General features: G+C 48.8%; 1 long non-coding RNA gene across 1 annotated transcript; it reads right to left on the bottom strand.

The window, feature by feature from the left end:
* Window positions 1-17,452: 17,452 nt before the first annotated feature.
* Window positions 17,453-25,664, bottom strand: LOC138273259 (uncharacterized). The gene is made up of 3 exons (XR_011200278.1): window positions 25,600-25,664; window positions 24,497-24,556; window positions 17,453-17,870 (listed from the first exon to the last, which is right to left on the bottom strand). It is a non-coding gene; the product is annotated as an uncharacterized lncRNA (long non-coding RNA).
* Between the last annotated feature and the right edge of the window lie 513 nt (window positions 25,665-26,177).

Below are 26,177 nucleotides of genomic sequence, written 5' to 3'. Positions count from 1 at the left end.
GTGTTACTCTCCCATTGTCAACCGTGTAGGTGCCTTTGTCTCTTGCTCTCTGCAAAAGAGTGCCAGTCTTTAAAATGTAAAAGTCTTGCCACTATAGGGTGTGGGGGTCTGTCTGGTTGTGGGGGCCTTCCTGGGACCCTACGTGCTCACTCAATAGCGAAAAAGGATGTCAGGCGGCCCAGTGCTACTTCAGAAGTAAACCAGTTCTCCAGATATGTCACCATGTCATTTCGTTCTGTACCCTCTGGCAGGCCCACCACTCTTACATTGTTTCTCCGGTTACGCCGTTTGGCGTCTTCGGCCCTCCTTTCCAGTCTCAGCACTCTTTAGTCTAATTCTCCAATTGGTTTCTTGAGGTCTCGCTAGGATGGTTGCATGTCTTCGACCTCTTTCTCCACTTCCGCAATGTTTTCCGCCAGCTCCCTATGCTCAGCCCGCAGCAGCCCCAGGCCCGCAGACACTACTCCAATTTCTTGCTGCAGCACTGTTTTAGTGTCTGCTATTGCTGCCAGGATTCGGTCAAATTGCGCTTGTATTGTGGGGGCCATAGATTCTTTCTCCCCCTCTGTGGCCCGCGTATGGTGGGTTGTGCCTGGAGTCTCCATCTGAGAGTCTCCTTGTTTGCCTCTGGTATTCCCCATGATCAGTCCGGCAGGCTCTAGGCCTGCTTGTGTCTTTGGAGCTGAGAATGCCCTGTTAAGTGGGCTTGGTTATTGATGGGCCTTTGTTGCTGTAAGCAGGAGCACACATTTCTCAGGGGGGCCTCTGTTCTTATGATTCCATTTGGGCTTTCTGATGTACAAGCCATGGTCACTCAGGGGCCTCTATTCCTGCTGGCTTTGCCTGGTGGCACGAGGGCCCACAACAACTGCACTGGTGCCCGGGGACGTCGCCTTCTTAATCTCCTTCCCTGTTCTTGACGGCGTGCCTTGTCACTATGATCCTCCCCGTGCCCCTCCTGGCCTTCAGGGTCTCCGGTTCGCCCCCTTCCACTGACCTCTTGCCTCGTGGGTCCACTAGAGCTACTGGCCACCCACCACCTGGGCTGTCACTCCGTGCTCCTGGGTGGCTTGCATTTGTAGTAGTTCTGCTACTCTGTTCCTCCTCGCAGGCCTCCCCGGTTCACCTCGCTTCTCTCTGGGGCACCACCTTGGCCCAGACCTGCTACGCCTCGGTGCCACTCTTATGGGTCATTCCACAGCCATCCTTTTGGTTTCTCTGGCGTCTTCACTTGGGGCACCGCCGTTCAGGCGCGGCCTTCGTCCACGCAGGTGCTGCCGCTCCACCTTGCAGTCCTTCCTTCTGTCCTCTCGGTGGGGGTCCATGTGCAGCCCACACCTCTGATGTTTCTCGCGGGCCCTCCTGGTCCACCTCACATCTCTTCGGGCAGTGCTTCAGTCCGTCTCCGCTGCATCTCCGATGCCGTGTTGCACTGCAGCCTTCCTCCTTTTTTCTCTGACGTTGTCACTTGGGGCACCGCCGCTCGGGCTGCTTCAGCCCTCTGGTCTTTCCTCCGCGATCGTTCTTTTGGGGTCCCCTCAAATCTCGGCCATCCGACTGCTCCAGCACTGCGGCGTGTTATCTGTCCGGAAGGGATGCCGTTCAGCCCTCGGGGCAAGTTTTTAAAAGGATTATTACTAGGCCGGAGCGGAACGCTGTGAATATGCATCCGCCATCTTCGGCACTCAGACCACGCTCCCCGGATTGTTTAGTTAATACATTTTTCACTTGAGCAGGTAGTTTGGTTGCTGCATTTACATGGTTTGACAGACTTTTGTCAATGATGAATGGTGGACTACCACAATGTCCATATGTACCATCATGAGATGAAATTGTCCAGTTACTTTAACACCACAGATGAAGATTCTATGTTTTATTTATTACAACATCTACACGTTACTTTTACTATAATTCTTGCATTTTTACGTACACCACACTTACAATCACTCACATAGTATCATCACTTTTCACAACATACTTAGTTCAGCCCTTAATTTATTACACTCACATCTGACACAACTACTATCCTTTGTGTTCCCCAAAAGCTTTAGCTGTTTCTGTACATGCAGAGGTGTCTCCCCCTATGAGGAACCTTTGTCCTGTGATGTCTGTGGAGATATCTCCACTTATCAAGACAAACAGGCAATTTCATACAGAAGCAGTAAGTCAGTCATTTTTTGGTGGCCATTCCAAGGCATCATATCACCACAACAACATCCTTCTCCATCATACTGCTCCTTTAATAGGCTGAACCCCCCAAATGTCTCAGGAATCAGATGGGAGTCCCCCCAGCTGCACTGATGAAAACCTACAGGTGATTTCAGATGTGGTACTCCATAGTTATCCTTAGCTTTATGGGGATCCAGAGAGCCATTTGAGTAATGCAGCACAGGCCTAAATTTGGAGGAACATCAGCACACACTGCAGTTCAGTGGGTGCCAAGACCCGGCATGGGAAGAAGTGTTGCAAGCTATGGGACGGCCTTTGTTGCTGGGCCATGGTTAAAGCCCAGTACGTTTTTGGTGTGGCTTCCCAGCCACATTTTAAGCACGGACATATGACACCACTGTACTGGATTGTCCTGAGAGCACCCTGCCCAACACTCCACACTTATCTGGTGTAGTTTGTTTAGCAGAAATGACCTATGTGTGGTATTTTGTATTTTTTAATTTTGGTTTACTACACATTCCTGTCACAAATGTAATACCTGACATATGATACATTTCTATTTTCTCAAAGTATGTTTGTGTAAGCCTAGCATTGTGTAAATGAACTCTCTTTAAACCAACCTAAGACACTTTTAGACGCCATCGCAAAACAATGCATTTTGAACAATGGGAAAATAGTTGATTACATTCATATCCTATTACCCGTAAATCTATAAATAGTGTTTTTTTAAATAACGCTCATTTATGAGAAAGACAGTGTGGTAGAGATTGTTATAACACTTTTGTTGTTTTTGGACATGATTATGTAATCAATGTAGGTCTCTTTGCAAAAAAAACTACTTTACCTTGCATTTAAAGTCTGATTTAATTATTAATAATTTCCAAACTACTTTAAAGAGTGTGATTTTTATTGCATTTGTTTAGGCACATTAGCATGTTAAATGTTAAAGTATACACAATATCATAATTTCTTGTATTTACGGGTAAAATTGACATTATCAATAAAAGTTGGAAATTATATGAATTATTCAACATATGCACTTATTATTTTTTTCATTCTTTTTAGTAGGAGGACCCGGGTTACTGATCAAGATCCTCGACTGCAAGGGGGATGTGAGAGCTATCTAAAGCCCAGAGGAGGAAGAATCTAATACCAGAAAGGGGGGTGTGCCTGCCCAAAGACAAACATGCTCCTAAGCAAAAAAGTGTAAGCTGTAGAGCCAATTGTGGAAGTGCAGGATGTGCACACAGCCATCCAGGAGTTGGTAGATATTGGGGCTCCTCCTAACCTTGAGGAAAAGCAACAAGTGGTGTCCAAAAAGCAGGCCCCACCACCTTCTGGGACTGCACCACCACTTCCCTAACTCCAGATGCCCCCATACAATTTGGGCTTCCAGTGACACCCACTCCCCACCTCCAAGTGCCTGTCCAATTCAAGACCAGCAGCCAAGGAACACTTTTGCCGCTGACACCTTAGAGTTCTTATATGCTGCCCACTCCCTTCCACCAGATTATGTGTCATTGACTGCTCTCAAGAAGGTCTTAAGACCAATCGGAGAGGTTCCGGAATTGGTCTCCTGGCATATCTGGGACTTAGTAGGAAAGGGTCAGATACTCTGAGAGTCAGTAAATGAACAGCTTCAAACCCGATATACCCACACAAGCTCCTTGATAGCAACAATAATTTATTGTATGCCTCCCCAACCCACTCCACCTTCTGCTGTACTCTCTCCCAGTTTGTCCATCTTACTTGCTTCCCCCATGTATTCAATGTCCTATGGTGGGCTGGTCCTGCATTGGCCAGCCACGTCAAATCCACCTCAAAGGAAAATACAAACAGTGATGTGGTGAAACATGAGCCAGGGGAGGCCAAGGAACTTCTGCCCCAAAGCCAGGTACTTCTTTGAGACACCCCTTTTAGCTTGGCAATGATTTTATTATTTTTTAGGACATTGGACTTTTGTTTGAGGTTGTGTCTGCTATTTGGACTTTTGAGCCTATGTTGGACATTGTTTTCTTATACATTAGTTTGAATGCGTGCTCCTTTGTATACAGACTTGGCCCTTAAATTAGTTTGGAATTTATGCTCCTTTGTATATAGACTTGGTCCCTAAAAATTTGCAACATGTATTTTTTTTTATTTGCCCACACCCCTTCAGGTTTCCACTTGTCCTCTGAAAAAACACTATTTTTTCTTTTTCCCAATGCAAAAGGTCTTTTTTTTTATTTGAAAAATGCTTGTTTTTTTTAGAAATTTCAGGACTTAAGATAAAAAACAGACATGTTCTGAAAAGTAATGCTTCATACTTTTTGATGAAACATTATTATAGTTTGTTTTCTGCCATGAAAATCATAAGAATGTATATATATATATATATATACATATATATATATATATATACATTAAGGAAATCTTAAAACCAAGAGTGCTTTAACTAAATCTTACAGAGTGCATGAACTAAATCTAAAAAAAAAAAAAAACTTAGAATGTCAACAAAGAACAGAATATAAATTACACTTCACTGTGCAGTTAGTTTAACATAGCCAATTGAACAGAGATGCCATTAACACATGGGTATTTTCACAAATGATACAAACATTATTTTTTAAATAAAATAGGTTTTGGTGTATGTGTTAGGAAAATAGTAGAGAATAATTACAAATGTTATTTTCATTTTGGTGGCTTAGCCTGTGCCTCCGCCTATGCTATGCTAGTGGTGAGTGGTGTTGTGAGTCTTCTTGCCATGGTAGTGGGTGAGTTAGTGGTGGATGAGGTTGTGGTGGTGGAGTATGAGCAGCGGAGGTGGCTGGTTCGTAGGTGTTGCAAGGAGAATGACAACTGGTTTGTGGGTGTTGTGCTCTTTAGTTTGAGATGACCCTGAAGAATCTTTTGCATGCCCTGGCTGAGGAGATGGCCTTTGGTATTTGTTTGTTACTGTAAATATTGGGTTACTGGTTGAGGGGAGTGGAAGCCTACTCAGGCAACAATCACAGTCCTTGTTAGGGTGTACGACAAAAGTCACTAAATTAACCCGGGGTAGTCCCTGGTAACTTGGCACAAAAGCAGTCATACTAATTTAGAGGCAGTTTGTAATGCATGTATGCAGCACATAAACAGCAATAAAGTGAAAGCACAACACAAGAAAAATCCCAAAACAATTTAGAAAAACTGAAAAAATTTGAAATAAAAAGACTCCAAAATAAATTAAGCTCACAGCGAGCTGAAGCTGAAGCTGAAACTTCCTCTTAGCTCTCCTGTCCTCCAGCTCCTCGGGGACAGGCTTTGGGAGGACACACCGCTCCCTGCCCTGACAGATGTCCTCACTCCTGTGGGCATGTGGCTCTCCTCCTCATGCTGCTCAGGGCTTATGGCCAGGCCATTCTCTTCCTCATGCTCTTTCAACTTCTCTGGAGTTCTGAATTTTTAAAGATTTTAATGAAATCTAGCACCTAGAATATCAAAGTGCCAATCGCAATTATCTGGTCACACAAGACCTGGTCAAGTGAGACCTGGTCAAAGTCTGAAGTCTAAGCCGACCATGATACAGAGTGGGTTGGATGCAAGGGGTGGCTTGGACCCGGCCTAGCCTTATCTACAAACTTAGAAAAGTTTCTGAAGAAAAGATCTGGAGAAGGTAGAGTTCAGGGGCAAGCCAGCAGGCTGTGTCCAAGGAGGAGTTGTCCTCACCAGGGAGCCACTGGACGAAGTCTCTGTGAAGCCGTCAATGATGGTGGAAAAAAGCTCTGGGCGGGAAAAGCTTGATTCTAGACCGAGGAGCTCATCGTCAGTGATGGGCAGTCAATTGCCATTGAGCCCGATGAAGATTTCTTCCTTCGGATTTAGACAACGTTTTTGGAAGTTGAAAACCTCTAGTGGGACCAAGCTGAAGGCTGTAGTCAAAGATGACTCAAAGAGGTGGGATACCACTGCTGAGAGGTCCCACTGAACAGGATTTGCTGCTGTGGAGAAGAACATAGCATGATATATTGCAAAGTCAAACTGACCGGAGATGCACCTTGGGTCGATCGGCTAGCAGGTAGATTCCGGCCTTGTCAGTTCTCCAGGAAGGTTTAGGTGAATGTAAGTCCCATGTTTTAGGGTGAGGCAGGAGCAATACCAATAACACAACTTCCAAGGGTTCAGGACCTGGGAGGTATCACTTAGGTGATAGGACGCACTCCTGCAGGGGTCAGGCACAGGATTTAAGGTGGCGGGAGCTTGTTACGTCCCTGTTGTTCACACAGTAGCCTAGTCAACTAACCCTTAGAATCATATTTAGTGGCCCTGGGTTCAAGGAGATGGTCCAGTTCTCCTTTAAACAGAAAGGCAGTCCTTCAAGCAGCAGCTTAGTCCTTTGGTAGCAGGAAAACAGTCCTCTGTTGACAAAGCAGTCCTTCTAAGGTCTTCCACAGATCCCGAAGTGTACTGAAGAGGTGTGGTGAAGATGCAATATTTATACCTGGTCCCGGTCTTTGAAGTGGGGGGATTCCCTATACTACCCCCACTTCTAGTTCTGGAAAGTTCTCCCCTTCCCCTGTTCAGTCTCCAAAAAGTATGGGGAGACAAAAGACTATTGGAGGCAAGCCTCTGTGAAGTACAAGTGGGTAGGGAACAACTCCAGCCCCGGTCATCCTGGCAGGATGGCCCATCCTGCCCATACCTAATCCCCTTTGTGTCATTGTCCGTGACGAATATACAAAGCCCAACAGCAGAGCCATTTACATTTATGTGACCCAGGACACTGGCAGAAAGCACAAATGTTTAGGACAAGAAAATGCCAGCTATCTAAAAGCGACATTTTCAGAATTGTGACTTAAAGTCCAACCTTACCACTAAAGAGGAGTCTAAACATGGCACTCCTACTTGGTCCCAATCTAAAATTTGCACTTATTAAATGTGATAAGGCAATCCAGTGTTAGTCAATGGGAGAGATATGCCTTACAGTGGGGAACACGAATTTAGGAGTTTTTCACTACCATAACATGTAAAACTTAACCCATATGTCTTACTTATTAATCGCAATGTACTCTGCCCTTTCAGACTTTATGGCCTATCTTTATATGTATCAAAAAAAAGGTTTAGGCCTGGCAAACAGTTCAAAGACAGTGTATAACTGCACTAAAGGCTGCAATAGCAGGCCTAAGGCATGTTTTAAAGCACCTACTAGCTACTGACCCTATTACTTTCATGGTTAAGGCACATTGGGGGTCATTACAACATTGGCAGTAGAAGCCCCTTACCGCCGTGCAGAAGACCGCCAACACACCGCCGCGGAATTCCACCTCGGTCATTATGACCCACAGCTCGGAATCCGCCAAAATCCAGACACCCACACAAGTCAGCCACACCAAAGGTCAGTGATAAACTGACGATAACAAAACCTCCACCGTCACGCCAACAGGAATACGCCCACACTATTACGACCCACGAATCCACGTGGCGGTCTTTCAACCGCGGTATTCCACTGGCGGTACGCACCGCCGCGCTCAAAATACACACACATTTACAAAACACAACCACATTGGACAATTCCAAATACACTCACCTGATACACATACACACACCACTCCCACACATCCAATATAATATAAAACACACACCCACATCACCCATAAACCCTTACGACCACAATTGCGACTGAGGGCCAGAAACAGACACCACCATCTACAAACTAGCATCCACGGGCACTCAACACCATCACTCACACAACATCCACGCACCTCACACAACACACCTCTAAATATCACCCCACACATCACAACACATACCACCCCACACATCACCAACACCACCCCATGGCACCGCAAAGACACCCCAGGTTCTCTGAGGAGGAGCTCAGGGTCATGGTGGAGGAAATCATCCGGGTCGAGCCACAGCTATTCGGATCACAGGTGCAGCACACCACCATAGCTAGGAAGATGGAGCTATGGCGAAGAATTGTGGACAGGGTCAACGCAGTGGGACAGCACCCAAGAACTAGGGATGACATCAGGAAGAGGTGGAACGACCTACGGGGGAAGGTGCGTTCCGTGGTGTCAAGACACCACATCGTGGTTCAGAGGACTGGCGGCGGACCCCCACCTCCTCCCCCACAACTAACAACATGGGAGGAGCAGAACTTGGCGATTCTGCATCCTGAGGGCCTCTCAGGAGTAGATAGAGGAATGGACTCTGGTAAGTCAAAGCTTTACTATTACATCCCCCACCCTACCTGCATGCCATCACATACCCCCACCATCACCCTCACCGCCATAACTCCAACTCCTCACAAATGTCCCAATATCACAAACCACCCATCCCAACACCAAGTCCCGCATGCAACAACAAAGCATGGACACCCATCACCAAAGCATGGCCACTACAGATACCCATACACCCCCCCTAAACCACCATCACACAAGGTCCCACACAGGAATGCAAGCACTGGGGTACACGGTCACCCACCTATTGCACACCATGCCACACACAGATGTAATAAACATCCTTTTATACCCATGCAGGACCCCTACCCAACGTCACCGGACAGGAGGGTCCACACATGTCCACACCACCAACAGAAGAGGCCCACAGTGACGACAGCACCTCTGTCCAACTGGATCTAGATGACCAGCCCGGCCCATCGGGGACCTCGGGACTGTCGGTTCCCCTCACACTGGCACAGGCCACTACAGAGCTTGCCCCCTCTGGAAACACCAGTGCAGCATTCACCCAGTGGGCCCATACCTCTGTCCCCAGGACATGTCAATCAGCAGTGTGTCCACCACTACAGGTAACCCAGGCCCAGGGAACCCAGGGAAAGTGATAACTCAGTGACCATACACTGGGTGAAAATGACAGATGAGAAGTAGTAGAATTACATCAGATGTAGCAGGCTGTGTTGTCTTCTTACCTGAGTTTCATTGGAAGTATTGCAGGATCAGCGTATTCCTGTTGTCTATGTCCTCTTCTTCAGCTCCCTTGTCTTCACTGTCCACTGGCTCGGCAGCTGCCACAACACCTCCATCTGGACCATCCTCCTGCAGAAAAGGCACCTGTCGTCGCAAAACCAAGTTGTGAAGCATACAGAAGGCCACGATGATCTGGCATACCTTCTTTGGTGAGTAGAATAGGGAACCACCTGTCATATGGAGGCACCAGAACCTGGCCTTCAGGAGGCTGAAGGTCCTCTCTATAACCCTCCTACTTCGCCCATGGGCCTCATTGTAGCGTTCCTCTGCCCTTGTCCTGGGATTCCTCACTGGGGTCAGTATCCATGACAGGTTGGGGTAGCCAGAGTCACCTGCAAATGTCGAGGGACAACTGTTAGACACACACTAACCCTTAGGGACAACCCCAGATCCAGACAACTATCCACACTGTATAGGGTCCATGTCCTCACTTAATAGCCACACACAGTGTTCCTGTGCTTCTGTCCCCTGAACCGTGTGCCCACTACCACTGCCCCCAGGACACTTCAATCAGCAGTGTGTCCACCACTACAGGAAACCCAGGCTAACCCACCACCCCAACAACACAAGGGACCTGGGGGCAGTGGTAGTGGACACACGGTTCAGGGGATAGAAGCACAGGAACACAGGGGAACTGGGAGGGCTGCTGTGCGGCAGGGGGAGGGCAGGTTCAGGGAACCCACTCTCCACGAGGCCCTCTCCAACATCATGGGAGCCTACCACCATTCCCAGGAGAGGATGGCAACGGTACTGGCCAAGTTTCAGGAGACCCAGTGCCTGCAGGAGGAACAGTATATGGGCTTCAGGGAGGAACTCAGAACCATCAGCTCCACCCTGGGCACCATTGTAGGGGTGCTGAAGGAACTCATCAACACCAGGAGGGACACTGTGGCACAACAAGGGGCCCCTGACACTAGCCTGGACGATGAACTGCCCACCACCTCTGCCGGCGCTAGTGGACAGGTGGCACCGCCACAGGACCACCACACCAGCACCCCACCCCCTGCAGATGGAGAACCACCCGCAAACGGTCCCTGAGATCCAGGACAAAGACAGAGAACAATGCCAAGACCCCCGCCAAGAAATGAGACCACCCTGAATGTCATCCTTCTGTCCCACTTTGTCACCCTGTCCATACTTAAACTGCCCCAGCTCCACTTCCTATGCCCCTTTGGACAATGCACATGTGAGACTAATAGACTGGACTCTGCCATGGACATTCCACTACCATCAGCCCTGACCATTTTACAACCCCCTCCACTATTGAGCACTTAAATAAACACCCTTAAATAAAAATACTATCTGGAGTCAGTCTGTGCTTTCGAAAATGTGTATTTGCAATTACAGTGGCAAAATGCTATATCAAATGTAATGTCAACATACCTATGTCACACAGCACTAGTCCATGCGTAAACAAAGCAGATGTCACACAGTGGGACCCACATCTGTGAAATCGTAAGGGAAAGTGATAACTCAGTGACCATACACTGGGTGAAAATGACAGACAGATGAGAAGTAGTAGAATTAAATCAGATGTAGCAGGCTGTGTTGTCTTCTTACCTGAGTTTCATTGGAAGTATTGCAGGATCAGCGTATTCCTGTTGTCTATGTCCTCTTCTTCCGCTCCCTCGTCTTCACTGTCCACTGGCTCGGCAGCTGCCACAACACCTCCATCTGGACCATCCTCCTGCAGAAAAGGCACCTGTCGTCGCAAAGCCAAGTTGTGAAGCATACAGCAGGCCACGATGATCTGGCATACCTTCTTTGGTGAGTAGAATAGGGAACCACCTGTCATATGGAGGCACCAGAACCTGGCCTTCAGGAGGCTGAAGGTCCTCTCTATAACCCTCCTAGTTCGCCCATGGGCCTCATTGTAGCGTTCCTCTGCCCTTGTTCTGGGATTCCTCACTGGGGTCAGTAGCCATGACAGGTTGGGGTAGCCAGAATCACCTGCAAATGTCGAGGGACAACTGTTAGACACACACTAACCCTTAGGGACAACCCCAGATCCAGACAACTATCCACACTGTATAGGGTCCATGTCCTCACTTAATAGCCACACACGGTGCCTCTGGAGTTGCCCCATCACATAAGGGATGCTGCTATTCCGCACAATGTAAGCGTCATGCACTGAGCCACCAAGGCTACATGTGTCCCATCAATGGCATCAATGGCACCTATGATGTTGGGGATATGTCCCAGGGCACATAAATCACCTTTCACTGTAGGCAAATCCTCCTCCTGTGTTTTAGCAGGGCAGACAACACTCTGGACAACACATTGGAAAACATAGGCTGGGACATCCCTGATGCTATGGCCACTGTTGTTTGAAATGACCCACTTGCTAGGAAATGGAGTACTGACAGCACCTGCACTTGAGGGGGGATTCCTGTGGGATGGCGGATAGCTGACATCAGGTCTGGCTCCAACTGGGCACACAGTTCCTGGATTGTGGCACGATCAAGTCTGTAGGTGATGATCACATGTTGCTCCTCCATTGTCGACAGGTCCACCAGCGTTCTGTACACCGGAGGATGCCGCCATCTCCTCACGGGAAACATCCTTTATTACGACGTTTTTTTAATGAAGTCGTGGTTAACGAAAGCGCAACAACGCTTTTTTTAACCACGACTGCGTTATTTTGTGCCTTAACTAAAGGCGTATGTTCTGAACAACGAACATGCGTGGTTAAGGTACAAAGAAGGGAGTTGGCGAAGGAGGACGACGCAGGTGACAAGGGGTCGCCTAAGGTAAGTGGGGGGGTTTTAGGTTTTGGGGTGGGGTTAGAGGGGTGGGGCGTTTTGGGTTTTGGGGAGGGGGTGGGGGGTCAGGGGATTTTAGGTTTTGGGATGGGGTTGGGGGGTGGAGCGTTTTTGGTTTTGGGGAGGGGGTTTTAGGTTTTGGGGTGGGGTTGGTGGGGTTGGGGGGGTGGGGCGTTTTTGGTTTTGGGGAGGGGGTGGGGGTCAGGGGGTTCTAGGTTTTGGGGTGGGGTTGGGGGGTTGGGGCATTTTTGGTTTTGGGGAGGGGTGGGGGGGACAGGGGGTTTTAGGTTTTGGGGTGGGTGTTTTCGGTTTTGGGGAGGGGCTGGGGGGTCAGGGGGTTTTAGGGTTTGGGGCGGTGTTGGGGGGGTGGGGCGTTTTTGGTTTTTGGGAGGGGGTGGGGGTTAGGGGTTTTAGGTTTTGGGGTGGGGTTGGGGGGTGGGGCGTTTTTGGTTTTGGGGAGGGGGTGGGGGTCAGGGGGTTTTAGGTTCTGGGGTGGGGTTGGGGGGGTGGGGCGTTTTTGGTTTTGGGGAGGGGTGGGGGTCAGTGGGTTTTAGGTTTTGGGGTGGGGTTGGGGGGGTGGGGCGTTTTTGGGGAGGGGTTGGCGGGTCAGGGGGTTTTAGGTTTAGGGGTGGGGTTGGGGGGTGGGGTGAGGGATGTAGGGTGAATGGTGCCTATTAGTAATACTTTTATCAAAAATGCCTTTACAACAAAAATTGTTGTTAAGGCATTCGTGGTAAAATCATTAGTAGTAAGAACGAGGTCGGTGTTCCGACCTCGTTGTTAAGGCACTAGTTGTTTTGGAAGTCGGTGTTCCATCGTACAACCTCTCCTCACATGCCCCAGCGGACGGTGCCTATGGAGGAGAACAGCGAGCAGAAAGTCAACCAACTCTGAGGTACGTAAACACAGCATACTCAGAAATATTAGCAAATCGACTTATGCCTGTATGAGTGTTTAGGCAAGGCCTAGATATGTGTGACGCAGTCCAAAATAATGGCATGTGTGCCCATGAAATGGCGGCTGCCTAACCTGTAAAGTGGGACAATGGGATATGAGGTAACTGTGCTGGCGTTGTACACCGTCGTGGTAGGTAGTCGAAGACCGCGGCGCAATCCAGCATTGGTTAACATTGGACCTTATGGGTCCCAGGAGCCAATGACTATGTACGCCGGCGGTGACGGTACGCACCGCTGCGGACGTGACCGCCGTTTTCTCTCTGTTCAATCACTTGATACCTGATCTTCGACAGGAGAGGACCTACACTGCAAGTGCTGCTGTGACCTCAGTCTGGAAGAGACAATGGCTCGTGTGTCTGGGGAAAGGGCCCCTGCCTTCAGCACCGAGGAGTTGGAGAAACTTGTGGATGGGGTCCTCCCCCAGTACACGCTACTCTACGGTCCTCCAGACAAACAGGTAAGTACACTGTGAGCATGCTGTAGGGGCAATGCCTGTGTGGAGTGGTGTGGATGAAAGATAGGGGGGTTGGAATGAGGCGTGCATGAAACGACGGTGAGTGCATGTGCGTCACGCCAAGGGTAGGAATGCGGGCCAATGACTGTGACGGTGCGGACGGTAATAACTTATCTTTTTCCCCTGTACTATTCCTGTAGGTCAGCGCCCACCAGAAGAAGGACATTTGGCGTGCCATCGCCAAGGAAGTCCGGACCCTGGGAGTCTACCACAGATGGAGCACCCACTACTGGAAACAATGGGAGAATATTCGCCGCTGGAGAAAGAAGACGGCGGAGGCCCATCTGGGGATGGCCTCCCAACGTGGGAGGGTTGCTCATCGCACCATAGCCCCCCTGATGTTCAGGATCCTGGCGGTGGCGTATCCGGAGTTGGATGGGTGCTTGAGGGCATCACAGCAGCCCTCAGGGGGTGAGTACACTCTCATTCTGCTGATTCAGCACGCATTGTAGGTGTCTGGGTGGGGGAGGTGGGCTGTGAGTTCCCCTAGGCCTGGGCGAGTTTAGTAGGCAAGGACCCTTCTTAAGGCAGGGCCTGTGGCACCCCACCTGTGTACAGTGCCAACTACACCTAGTCAGGCTCCTGTTACATCCATGTGTGCAGCAATCTGGCATAGCCTTGTAACCCATGTCCCTGGGATTGAATAGGGAACTCCAAGTGCGCGGCGTAGTGCAGGGGGCTTCTGTGTCTGTAGTGTCCGCCAACGGTAGCGGTATTGCATGGACTCAACATGTCTTTCTTCTGTCTCCCCCCCCCCTTTTTGTGGTCTCCCTGTTCTTGTGTGCATTAGCATCATCAGGTGGAGGAGCAGTGGCACCGGAGCAGGAGGGAGCTGCATCCCACATGGCCCTGGAGGGTGACACTACGGAGTCTGAATTTACCAGTGGGACGGAGAGGGAGGGGAGCTCCACATTGGGGACAGGAGCTGACACCAGCGATACGGATTCCTCCTCTGATGGGAGCTCCCTTGCGGTGGCGGGCCCATCTGTGCCCCCCGCATCTACAGCTACAGCTGCCACCCCCCCTACCAGCACCGCCCTCCCAGCAGCCCCTCAGCGTTTGCCCCGTGCCTGCTCATCCAGGAGGGTGGGCATCTCCTTCGCCCCAGGCACCTCAGCCCCTGTCCCTGTCAGCCCTGCTGCCCTCAGTGAGGAGGCCATTGACCTCCTCAGGTCCCTCACTGTTGGGCAGTCTACCATTGTGAATGCCATCCAGGGTGTAGAGGGGCAGTTGCAACAAACCAATGCATACCTGGAGGGCATTCACTCTGGTCAGGCAGCCCATCAGCGAGCTTTTCAGACTCTGGCCTCAGCACTGATGGCAGCCATTGTCCCTGTCTCTAGCCTCCCCCCTCCAACTTCCTCCACCCAGACCCAAACCCCTGTACCTCAGCCTATACCAAGCACACCATCAGACCAGCATGCACACACCTCAACACACAAGGGAAGCTCTGGCAAACATAAGCACCACACATCCCACAGGCACTCACGCAAGCATCACACACATGCAGACACACCAACATCCACTGCCTCCACTATGTCCCCCTCCTCCTCGTCTCCCTCCTCCCTCCCTGTCTCGTCTCCACTCACACCTGCATGCACTACATCCTCAGCCACTACCTTCCTCACCAGCACACCCACCACCACACCCCGCTCACGTGCAGTCACCACCCCCACTACCATTCACAAGTCCCCTGTGTCCTCTCCCAGTCTGTGAGGCCACCTCCCAAGGTACACAAACGTAGCCACACACCCACCCAACAGCCATCCACCTCACGACAGCCTCCAGCCCATGCACCTTCACCCAAAGTCACCAAACGTACACCTCCTACAACCACTACCTCTTCCTCCACTCCCAAACCCCCTCCATCTACCCGTCCCAGTGTTCCTAAGAAACTTTTCCTGTCCAACCTTGACCTCTTTCCCTCACCACACCCACCCTTTCAGTCTCCTAGGGCCCGACTCTCCAGGTCCCAACCCAGCACCTCAGCCACAACATCTGCGGGACCCGTGGTGCCAGTAGTAACCGGCTCCTGGAGTGCGCCAGGCAGCAGGGTAGCCAGTGTGGCAATGAGCCAGAGCACGGACAGTGCCCCACCTGTAAAGCATAACAAGTTGTCCAGGGCCCAGAGGGAGAGGGGACAGAAGTCAGTCACCAAAGCCGCTCCCAGAGTTACAGTTGGGGGTGTGGAGACCGCTGCGCCACCATCCAAGGTGGGGAAGGGGCACAGTAAAACCGGAAAGTCTGGGAATATCTGCACGGCAGACAAGACCACCACCATCCCCGCTGCCCAGGACACCGCCGCCACCATCCCCGCTGACCAGGACACAGCCGCCAGCAGCACCGCTGCCCAGGACACCGCCGCCAACAGCACCGCTGCCCAGGACAGCGCCACCACCATCCCCGCTGCCCAGGACACTGCCACCACCATCCCCGCTGCCCAAGACACCGCCGCCAGCAGCACCGCTGCCCAAGACACCGCCGCCAGCAACACCGCTGCCCAGGACACCGCCGCCAGCAGCACCGCAGGCCAGTGAGCACCAATGATTCTGATGCTACTGAGGCCGCCACAGGCAGGATGAAGCACTCTGGGCACAAAACCCCCTCCAGAACCAGTGGAGTATCACATCCACTACCTCTGTCCTTGGCAGGATGAAGCACTCTGGGCACAAAGCCCCCTCCAGAACCAGTGGAGAAAGGCATCCACTACCTCTGTCCCTGGCAAGATGAAGCACTCTGGGCACAAAGCTCCCTCGATAACCAGTGGAGAAAAGCATCCACTTGAAAGACTGTGGCTTTTCACTCCCCAGGATATAGCAGTGGGCAACCCACCCACTGGAGAGACTTGAGAGACTGTGGCTTTGCACTCCCCAGGATATAGCAGTGGGCAACCCACCCACTGGAGAGACTTGAGAGACTATGGCTTTGCACTCCCCAGGATACATCAATGGGCATGGAGCCCCCTCGTGGATCTGGCGTCGTACACTCATCCGGCTGAGATGCCCCCCCTTTCCTTCCCCCTGAGGTGCCTGTTTTATTTCTATCTGATGCCCCAGCAGTGTTCTCTCCGTCTTGTTCGGGTATTGAGTGTGGGCCTCGCCCATGCCTTTTGGGCCCAGTGGTCCACGGACTATGATAGTGGAATACCTTGGACTTGGATTCTTGGTGTATATATTTGTTTATAGTGTGAATATCTTAATATATGTATATATTTTTGATTACTGTCTTTGTATATATTACAATCATTCGACTCATTTCCTTTTGTCCTTGCATTCTTCCAGGGTGTTGGGGGGTGTAACTATAATGTATAAATATGTATTGGTGTGTGTGTTGTCGTGGGTGAGGGTGGAGGTGGGGGTTTTGCGTGTTGCGTGTGTGTGTCACTGTTTTTTCCCTCCCCCATCCCCTGTGTCGTAGGTGCAGTACTCACCGTGGTCTTCGCCGCCGGAGTTCGTGCTCCTGGTAGAGGATCAGGAAGATAAGGGCTGGAAGAATCTGAAGTTCCGGTTCCATGGCGTCCTGGTTCCTCGTGGGATGTGTAGAGGTGAGCATTTTCCCTTCCAAGTCCTGTTTCCTCTGTGTTTTTGTTTGCGGTGAATCCGCCCCGGAAAAGGTGGCGGATTGGTAGCTTGTAATAATGTGGTCGGTACATTGTCCTCCGCCTGTCTGTTGGTGGTTACCGCCGCGGTGTTTGTTTGTACCACCTTGGCGGTCGGAGTGTTAAAGTGGCTGTCTATGTTGGCGGTTTCCGCCACCGTCGTAATTCAATTTTTTTTTCCGCCGGACTGTTGCCGGTTTTACTGCCGCTTTAACACCGACCGCCAGGGTTGTAATGACCACCATTGTCTTTCACTCTCTTTCCTCAAACGCCATGATGTAACTTTGGCATATATTGATAACATTTTACAGCATGATCCAAGGCATAGGTTTGCTTGTGGCATGCGGACTCCTTGCACCTTGCAAAGGCACGACCACCTAGCATGTGCCCCAACCTAGCACAGTACATATTGGAAGGGCATGCAAAGCCTTGAACATTTTTCCACGGTTTTAATGGACAGTGGCTAAAATATTGCATTAGAAGCAAGAAAAGCATTGTTAGGAACCAAGTATTTGTGGGGATGCCAGTGCCATTGTACTAGCATCCATGTGCTGTTCTAGAAAAGCACAAAAAGACACATCTCGCGGAGTTAGGCACGAGTTACAGTGGGTGCAGTCAGGTGCAGCTGCTATTTGAAGCCACGCCCATTCTTATCAAACTGCTACTCTCACGTGGCGCAGCACATCTTGTTCCAGGCTCCTTGGCGACACTGAGATTCCGGCCTGATCCTTGCAGCACCTGGAGGAAGAAAACAACAGAGAGCACTTAGACTATATCAAGGACAAAAGTGGCAGTATTGAACTGCATTATGCAAGTGCATGGCTACATTTTAAGCAAGGACTTTGCTAAATGCTTGTATTGTGATTGCCTGTTTACTTCTGCAGATTCTGTGTACTTATCTGATTCATCTGCAGTCTCCCTTGCCTGTAAAACAAAGAACCATGGTTAGTAATGGAGAAGACTAAAAGCATATGTTGAGAATTGTTTATTAACCACTGTTATTTTGTTGCCACTCTTGTTCCATATGTGCATGAAAGATACTCAAACCCACAAATTTAAATAATAATGTTACATACGGTGTTATCTTATCCTATGTACTAAATGCTATGTGTAGGAAAGTGCCCCTTTTGGCATGGTTACCCCACCACACACACACTTTTGACCTAATATCTGATGTTAACCTGACTGAGTAAGTGCTAGGATCCTGTTAACCAGTACCCAGCACCAGTGTTCTTTTCCTAAACTGTACCAATGCTTCCACTATTTGCACACCCCTCACACACCGCTAAGTCCCTTGTAAAAGGAACCAGTGGTACCAAGGGCCCTGCAGCCAGGAAGGGTTCCTAAGGGCTGCAGCTTGTATTATGCCATCCTAGGGGACCCTCTAGCAGGCCTTACAGCCCTAGGGCAGGGTGCACTATACCACGGGTGAAGGCCTCGCCGCATGAGCAATATGCCCCAGTGGTGTCGAAGTCCATTCTTAGTCATTGTAAGTGTAGTGGCCATATTGAGTACATGGGCTGGGAGTTTGTCATCATGAACTCCACAGCTCCATGAGGGAAGTTTGATATCAAACTTCTCAGCTCAATAAACCCACACTGATGCCAGTGTTAGATTTACAGAAAATTGCACACAGATGGCATCTTAGAGATGCCCCCTGTATTTCACCTAACCCCTTAGTGTAAGGCTGACTGGGCTGTGTCAGCCTGCCAGTAACAGGCAAGTTTCTGACCCTGTGGGGTAAGAGCTTTTGTGCTCTCTGGGATTAGGAACAAAGCCTGCTCTGGGTGGAGGTGCTTCACACCTTCCCCCTACAGGAACTGCAGCACTTGGTGGTGAGCCTCAAAGGCTCATGCCTTGTGTTACACTGCCCCAGGAAACTCCAGCTAGAAGAAGATGCCCACCCCACCGGACCAAGCCCCACATTTGGCGGCAGGTCGGGGGAAAATTAGTAAACACCAGGAGGAGTGTCCACCCCAGCTGGGACCCCCCCCAGAGTACCCAGAGCTGAGGTGAACCCCTTCTAGCAGAATCCTCCATGTTGCTTTGGAGGATGTTAGCCAATAGGGTTAGGAATGTGCTCCCCTCCCCAAAGGGAGTAGGGACAGGAACGGTGTAGCCCCCCTTAGGGACAGTAACCATTGGTTATTGCCCTCTGACTCCTGTGATGCCTCTAAATCTAGTATTTAGGGGGACCCCTGAACCCTCCTCTTCAGGTTTCTGGTGACCTAACAAGAAAAAGAAAGACTGAAGAGCCGTACAAGCAGAGAAGATTCCAGACAACAATTGACTTGGTCCCAGCCCTACCAGCCTGTCTGCAGCTTCAAGAATCCTGCTACAAGAAGACGACTTGTCCTGCAGGACCGGCGACCTCTACAAACCACCAGAGGACTGCCTGCCTACCCAAGGACCAAGATCTACCAAGGACAGTGGCACTGTCCACAAAGAACCCTTGAAGAAGGACTCGATAAACACCCTGGATCCACAAGTCTTGGCCACTCTGCACCCGACGCCCACGGCCTGTGTCCAGGTGACCCACTGGTCCAGAGAAGGTCCCCAGGTGAGTCAGAACTTGAGTCCAACCTGGGTTGACACATCCCCACCAACATGACGACGCATGCAGCCTAAATCTAGAGGATCCCCTGATCACGACCAGGTCCAGTGAAGATTTCCCGACACCTAAAGGTACCCCTGCACCCGCAGCCCCCTGGCCTTGGGGAACCCAACCAACAGTCCAGCAATGTCCAGTGGGCTCTCTACTTACCTGCCCAGCAGTTGGATTTCTCCAATTAACTCCTTGAAAACAGTGCCTCCAGCATCTTTGTGACCCCCGGGGTTCCCTCACTGAAAAAGCATTGGACACCTGACTGCGTTTGCACCCTGCACTCGGCCGGCCCTGTACTGCTGAGAGTGTGTGTTTGGTGCTGACCTGGGGCCCGCCCTGAGCGGATATAAATCCCCAGGAATGTACCCTGAAGTCGTGGGTACTTACATGTAAGCAGTTTCTTTCTAAGCGCCCCCGTCTCCATTGGATTTAATTGGGCGTTCAAAACCAACTTTGACCTCTGCACCCGGCCGGCCCCTTGTTGCTGGTGGTGCACTCTTGGGGTCTACCTAAACTTTTTCCTGTGGACATCTTAACCACTGAAGACTGGGATTGTAAGTCAAGTACTTATCTGTAAATTGTGTTGTTATTTCTCCTCCCATACGACTGCATTGCTTTCTATCAAAAATTGCAGTGTCCACTTTTGAAACTGAAAAGTATTACTTACCTGTAAACTCTTTTATCTGCGAACTAAACAAAGTGCATTTGATACTTGAAAGTGATACTTTCCTGCAACAAACATCCTTTTGGTTCTAGAAATAAAGTAACAAAGTACATTTTTGACACATAAAACAATTGGCCTGGAGTCATTGAGTGTTTGCCTCATTTCTTGAATGGGTGTGTATAACACATGCTTAGCACTACCCTCTGATAAGCCTAGCTGGTCACACTCTCACAAAACAGCATTAGTTTTACATACTTTAGCCTCTGTAAAGCCTTTGGGAATCCACTGGACTTTGTACACACCATACCTTATTTTTCGTATAGTACATACAGAGCCAGCTTCCTATATTGGTGGATCAGTGGTAGGGGTCTACGACTTTGCATTTGCTAGACTACTCAGCCAACACATGATCACATAACTAAATTCCAAAATTGCCTTTAGATTCAATTGATTTTTGAATTGACAATTTTTCCAGATTTTTAAAAGTCCTGCTAGGGACTTGGTTAAGTTCCCTTTAGCATTTCTTAAAAAGTCTAAAAGGTTATTATAACTATGGGTAAGTAACTTGAAGTAGTTTTAGTTCCTAAAAGAAATCCCCAACCTTTAGTAGCAAAATGAGCAGCTCAGATGACATGATCCCTTACATCCATCTCAAGATGAGAGAGTTAAGGTCCCTCTGCAGTCTCAAAAAGATTAAAACAGGTCCCAACCCTACCAAGATCGAGCTCCAGGAGCTCTTGGCAGAGTATGCAAAGGAACACCCTACTGAGGAGGATGATCTCTCAGATGGGGAAGAAGTTAGGGATCAGGAGGTCAACCTCCCTCCTCCTAACCCATGGGTACTCGCAAACATTTTCCCAGGGGCCAAAAAGTTTAGTCTGTGGTGTGCCTGGGGGCCGCATTGATGCCAGGGCAGCGGCGGTTGGGTGGGGTGGGGTGGCTGGGGGGATTGGTGACAAGGTAGGTGTAGAAGAAGCAAAGAATATACATCTAGTGGCTGAAATACACAATAGGAAACCAGAAAACCTGGAATTAATCCCGGCTTACCCACTTTTCCAAATTGTTTGATCCAAGGCAATTTTTTAATCTCTCTTTCCCTCCTTTCTCTGCATTATCACACTTAAGAGGACCTCGAAATAAATGATTCATGGTGTTTGCTGCACATAACCTGCTTCTATGTTTGATTTAATAAACTATAATTTGGTTCACGTATTATAGGAACCCAGGCCACCCATAAAGTTCACATACCAAGTGACTTGCCTCTTTAATTTACTATTGGTGGTGTTCTCAGGGTATGGGGAAGAATTAATGTTTCCAAATTTATGTTTGAAAACTATTACTTTTAAATGAATACATCTCAATGCACTGATAAAATAAATTGTAGTAAGGCGAAAAGGTTCTGCATGTTAACTAAATACACTTTTTAAATTTTGAAGAGACTGTCTTAGTTTTACACCTATGCTGCAAGATGTCTTTGAAAATGAAGGTATTTCTAAAGTTAGGTGCAGGAGTCCCTAGTTCTTCCTTTCTATAACACCAACTAAGTTTGAACTAAATGATTGTGTGTCTATTTAATTTTATTGTTAGTGCGGTCGAGCAAACAGATGCCCGGTGCTCCTGTTGCCTAAGGGGCCACATGTAAAGGTCAGAGGGGCCGCATGAGGCCCGTGGGCCGTACTTTGAGTATCCATGTCCTAACCTAACTAGGGAGGACAGGGCCTCAGTGCCCCTGACTACAAGGATAGCGCTCATAGGATCTCGCTCTCCTACAGGACAGTCTGGTTTCTCTGGGAACACAGAGGGCAACCTCAGTGAAGAGTACCTCCTTTTAGCAAGGATGGCCAAAAGACTAGCTTTGGAGAGACAACTCCTGGCTATAGAGAAGGAGAAAGCAGAAATGGACCTTGCACCCTTTAATAGTGGCAGTAATCTAATACCTAGGGAAAGAGAGCAATCTTGTTAACCTAAAATAACCAAAGGGATTGTCCCCACGTATGAGGATAGTCATGATATCACCAAATGATTTACAGCCTTTGAGAGGACTTGTGGAATGAGTAAAGTGAAAGAGTCTCAATGGGAAGCTCTCCTTTGGGAACTGTTCACTGGTAAGTGTAGGGCTAGACTTCTCACACTCACTGGAGCAGATGCCGAGTCTTATGACCTTATGAAGACTACCCTGATTGAGAGCTTTGGACTCACCAATGAGGAGTATAGAATTAGGTTCAGGGGCTCTCACAAAACCTCAAGCCAGTCCTTGGTTGTTTCATAAACTACTCAGTGAAAACACTAGATGGTTGGTTAACTGTAAGTGAAGTGCATGCCTATGATGGGCTCTATAATTTGTTTATGAAAGAACATATCGTAAGTAACTGCTTGAATAAAAGCTGGATCAATATCTGATAGACCTAGGTCCAATTTCTCCCCAAGAACTGGGAAAGAAGGCAGACCATTGGGTCAAGACTGGGGTGACTAAGACTTCCACTGGGGGGGGGGTGCAAAAGAAAGGGGCTACTAAGCCTCCCAAGAGAAAGGGTGGTGAGACACCTAAAGATAAAAGTAAAGAATCTTCTAAAGGCTCTCAAAACCCTGCTAATGAGGGTGGGCCCTGAACCTATTAACCATCCACTCATGGGTACAAAGGTAAAAACGTTGATCCCAAAAAGCCTGGTGTTTCAACTGTAGCCAGAATAGACACCAAACTGGAGACCTGGCCTGTCCCAAAAACAATGCTCCTACTACTGCACCAGCTAGCACTGGTAAAGTCAGCCTCTAGGTGGGATCTACGGTGTGCCCAGAGCAAATGTGGGTTCACACTGAAGCTATTTTAGTCTCTGAGGGTGGGGCGGATGATGCCACAATTGCTGTGGCATGAACAAATGAACATGAACAAATACAGACAGCATCATTTGATTAATGGGACTAGAGTAGAAGCCCTGAGAGATGAAGGTGCTAGTGTCACCATGGTGATAGAAAAACTGGTTTCCCCCGGACAGTACTTGGCTGGACAAACATATCCAGTTACCAGTGCTGACAATGTTACAAATGTCCATTCCATGGCTATGGTGACAGAAGAATGGGGAGCGGTTACTGGCCTGAAACAGGTAGTGGCCTCTTTTGTAATCCCAGTTGAATGTCTGCTAGGGAATGACCTGGAGTCCTCAGGATGGGTAGAGGTAGAACTCAAAACCCATGGAGTCGTGCTGCGAATCCCTGAGATGGTCTTTGTAAAGACTAGAGCACAAAACCGAGCACAGGATGAAAAAGAAGTATAGGAGTCTGGAATACTGGCCCAACCTTCCAAGAGAAAGGGCAAGAAGACTGGGGGACCAGCTTCTGAACAGGAAAAAGCTCAAGACTCTGCTTCTCTGGAAGAAGTCTTGGAACTTGAACCTTATCGGGTTGAGCTTTGGGCCCAGAGAGAACATGTAGGGACCTGCTGCGCCAGGGACAGAGAACCTGTTAAACACTTGAGGGCCTGGGGTTGCAAGCTGCTACACAGGAACATGGAGATGTCAGTGGCTCCCACAGGGTCTTTGGGGAGGAGGGACTCCTGTTCACTGAGGCCATAGACTCCAAACCTGGTGCCACCAGGAGAGTGGTAGTGCCTCAGCAGTTCAGGGAATTCATCCTCACACGAGCCCATGACATCTCCCTGGCTGGGCATCTGTGTCAGGAATTATGCTTGAACATTCTCTCGAAAGCTAATGGTGCGCAGGAATAACCAGAATACAGTCTCACACAGCACCCCTGTTTGAACTTTGTTTGACACTTGGAGTTTGTTTTTCCAGAATTTAGTGTCACATGGCACCCCTGTTTGAACACTGTTTGAAACTTGGAGTTTGTTTTCCAAAACATAATTATGCCTGGACTTGTTCCTTGCTAGTTTACTGATTAAAGTGCACCTGCTAGATCAGTTTCACAATATACTGATGACTCATGAAAGAAATATGTGCAGAACTAATCAAGCCGACACAATGAGCTGCCCACCAGTGCTCCTAAATGACTCATCATAATGAAGTAAACACAAACCGTCTGTCACCACATCCTGAATGACTCATCATAAGGTGATAAAAACAATCAGCCATGTGGTTCTAAATGACTCACTGGCAGATGGTAAACATAGTCAGTAATCACAAACATTCTAAATGACCCATCACAGATCAAAGACATTATCCATTTAAACCCGCTACACCCTTGAACCAGTGCTTCTCGTTAAAAATCCAGAGTCTGGCCAAGCCTCCTCTGACCCTCAAAGAGCCTAGCTTCAGAGCATTTACTTACTGCGAGTAGTTTCTTCCAAAGACCGGAACCTTCTTCCTTGAATCCCGGACAGCTTGACACCTGTAGGAAACAAGAAAAGACACGATTAAAAGGTAAATGCTAACCACAGCGCTACACAGCATGCATTGATCAGAAACAGAATTCAGCACACGTACACCCCTTTTCCCCCATTGGATTGCACTAGTATCAGTGTGGTATTGGGTGCGCTGAGCCTTATCGGGTTGAGCTTTGGGCCCAGAGAGAACATGTAGGGACCTGCTGCGCCAGGGACAGAGAACCTGTTAAACACTTGAGGGCCTGGGGTTGCAAGCTGCTACACAGGAACATGGAGATGTCAGTGGCTCCCACAGGGTCTTTGGGGAGGAGGGACTCCTGTTCACTGAGGCCATAGACTCCAAACCTGGTGCCACCAGGAGAGTGGTAGTGCCTCAGCAGTTCAGGGAATTCATCCTCACACGAGCCCATGACATCTCCCTGGCTGGGCATCTGTGTCAGGAATTATGCTTGAACATTCTCTCGAAAGCTAATGGTGCACAGGAATAACCAGAATACAGTCTCACACAGCACCCCTGTTTGAACTTTGTTTGACACTTGGAGTTTGTTTTTCCAGAATTTAGTGTCACATGGCACCCCTGTTTGAACACTGTTTGAAACTTGGAGTTTGTTTTCCAAAACATAATTATGCCTGGACTTGTTCCTTGCTAGTTTACTGATTAAAGTGCACCTGCTAGATCAGTTTCACAATATACTGATGACTCATGAAAGAAATATGTGCAGAACTAATCAAGCCGACACAATGAGCTGCCCACCAGTGCTCCTAAATGACTCATCATAATGAAGTAAACACAAACCGTCTGTCACCACATCCTGAATGACTCATCATAAGGTGATAAAAACAATCGGCCATGTGGTTCTAAATGACTCACTGGCAGATGGTAAACATAGTCAGTAATCACAAACATTCTAAATGACCCATCACAGATCAAAGACATTATCCATTTAAACCCGCTACACCCTTGAACCAGAGCTTCTTGTTTAAAATCCAGAGTCTGGCCAAGCCTCCTCTGACCCTCATAGAGCCTAGCTTCAGAGCATTTACTTACTGCGAGTAGTTTCTTCCTAAGACCGGAAGCTTCTTCCTTGAATCCCGGACAGCTTGACACCTGTAGGAAACAAGAAAAGACACGATTAAAAGGTAAATGCTAACCGCAGCGCTACACAGCATGCATTGATCAGAAACAGAATTCAGCACACGTACACCCCCTTCCCCCCATTGGATTGCACTAGTATCAGTGTGGTATTGGGTGCACTGAGCCTTATAGAAAGAAACCAATTTGAAAAAGTCAATTATTTTGCCGACAATATAACACAATCAGATGGACTCAGCCACAATTTACATATACATGTTAAATTAGGAAGCACTTCAAGCCAAAAGGTGAGATTCCTTTCATAGCATACCAGTAAGTTATTAGAGGGGAAATGTTATTGTATGCATAGTCGATTTACTGAGACACGATTTGAGTAATAAGTTCTTGTACTAAAAAAGAATTCTGCATCAATCCCTAGAAACAACTCATCCTCACGACTACCAGAACAACTCTTATTATCACTCGCACAATATCCAGCAAGCTTCCATCACCCCCCCTACAAGAAAATCTTCAGCTGGGTACAGGGCCAACTA

This window comes from Pleurodeles waltl, chromosome 2_2 (assembly GCF_031143425.1).
Source record: "Pleurodeles waltl isolate 20211129_DDA chromosome 2_2, aPleWal1.hap1.20221129, whole genome shotgun sequence".
NCBI lineage: Eukaryota > Metazoa > Chordata > Amphibia > Caudata > Salamandridae > Pleurodeles > Pleurodeles waltl.
Note: the sequence above shows the minus strand (reverse complement) of the source record. Positions and strands in the feature narration are given on the sequence as shown.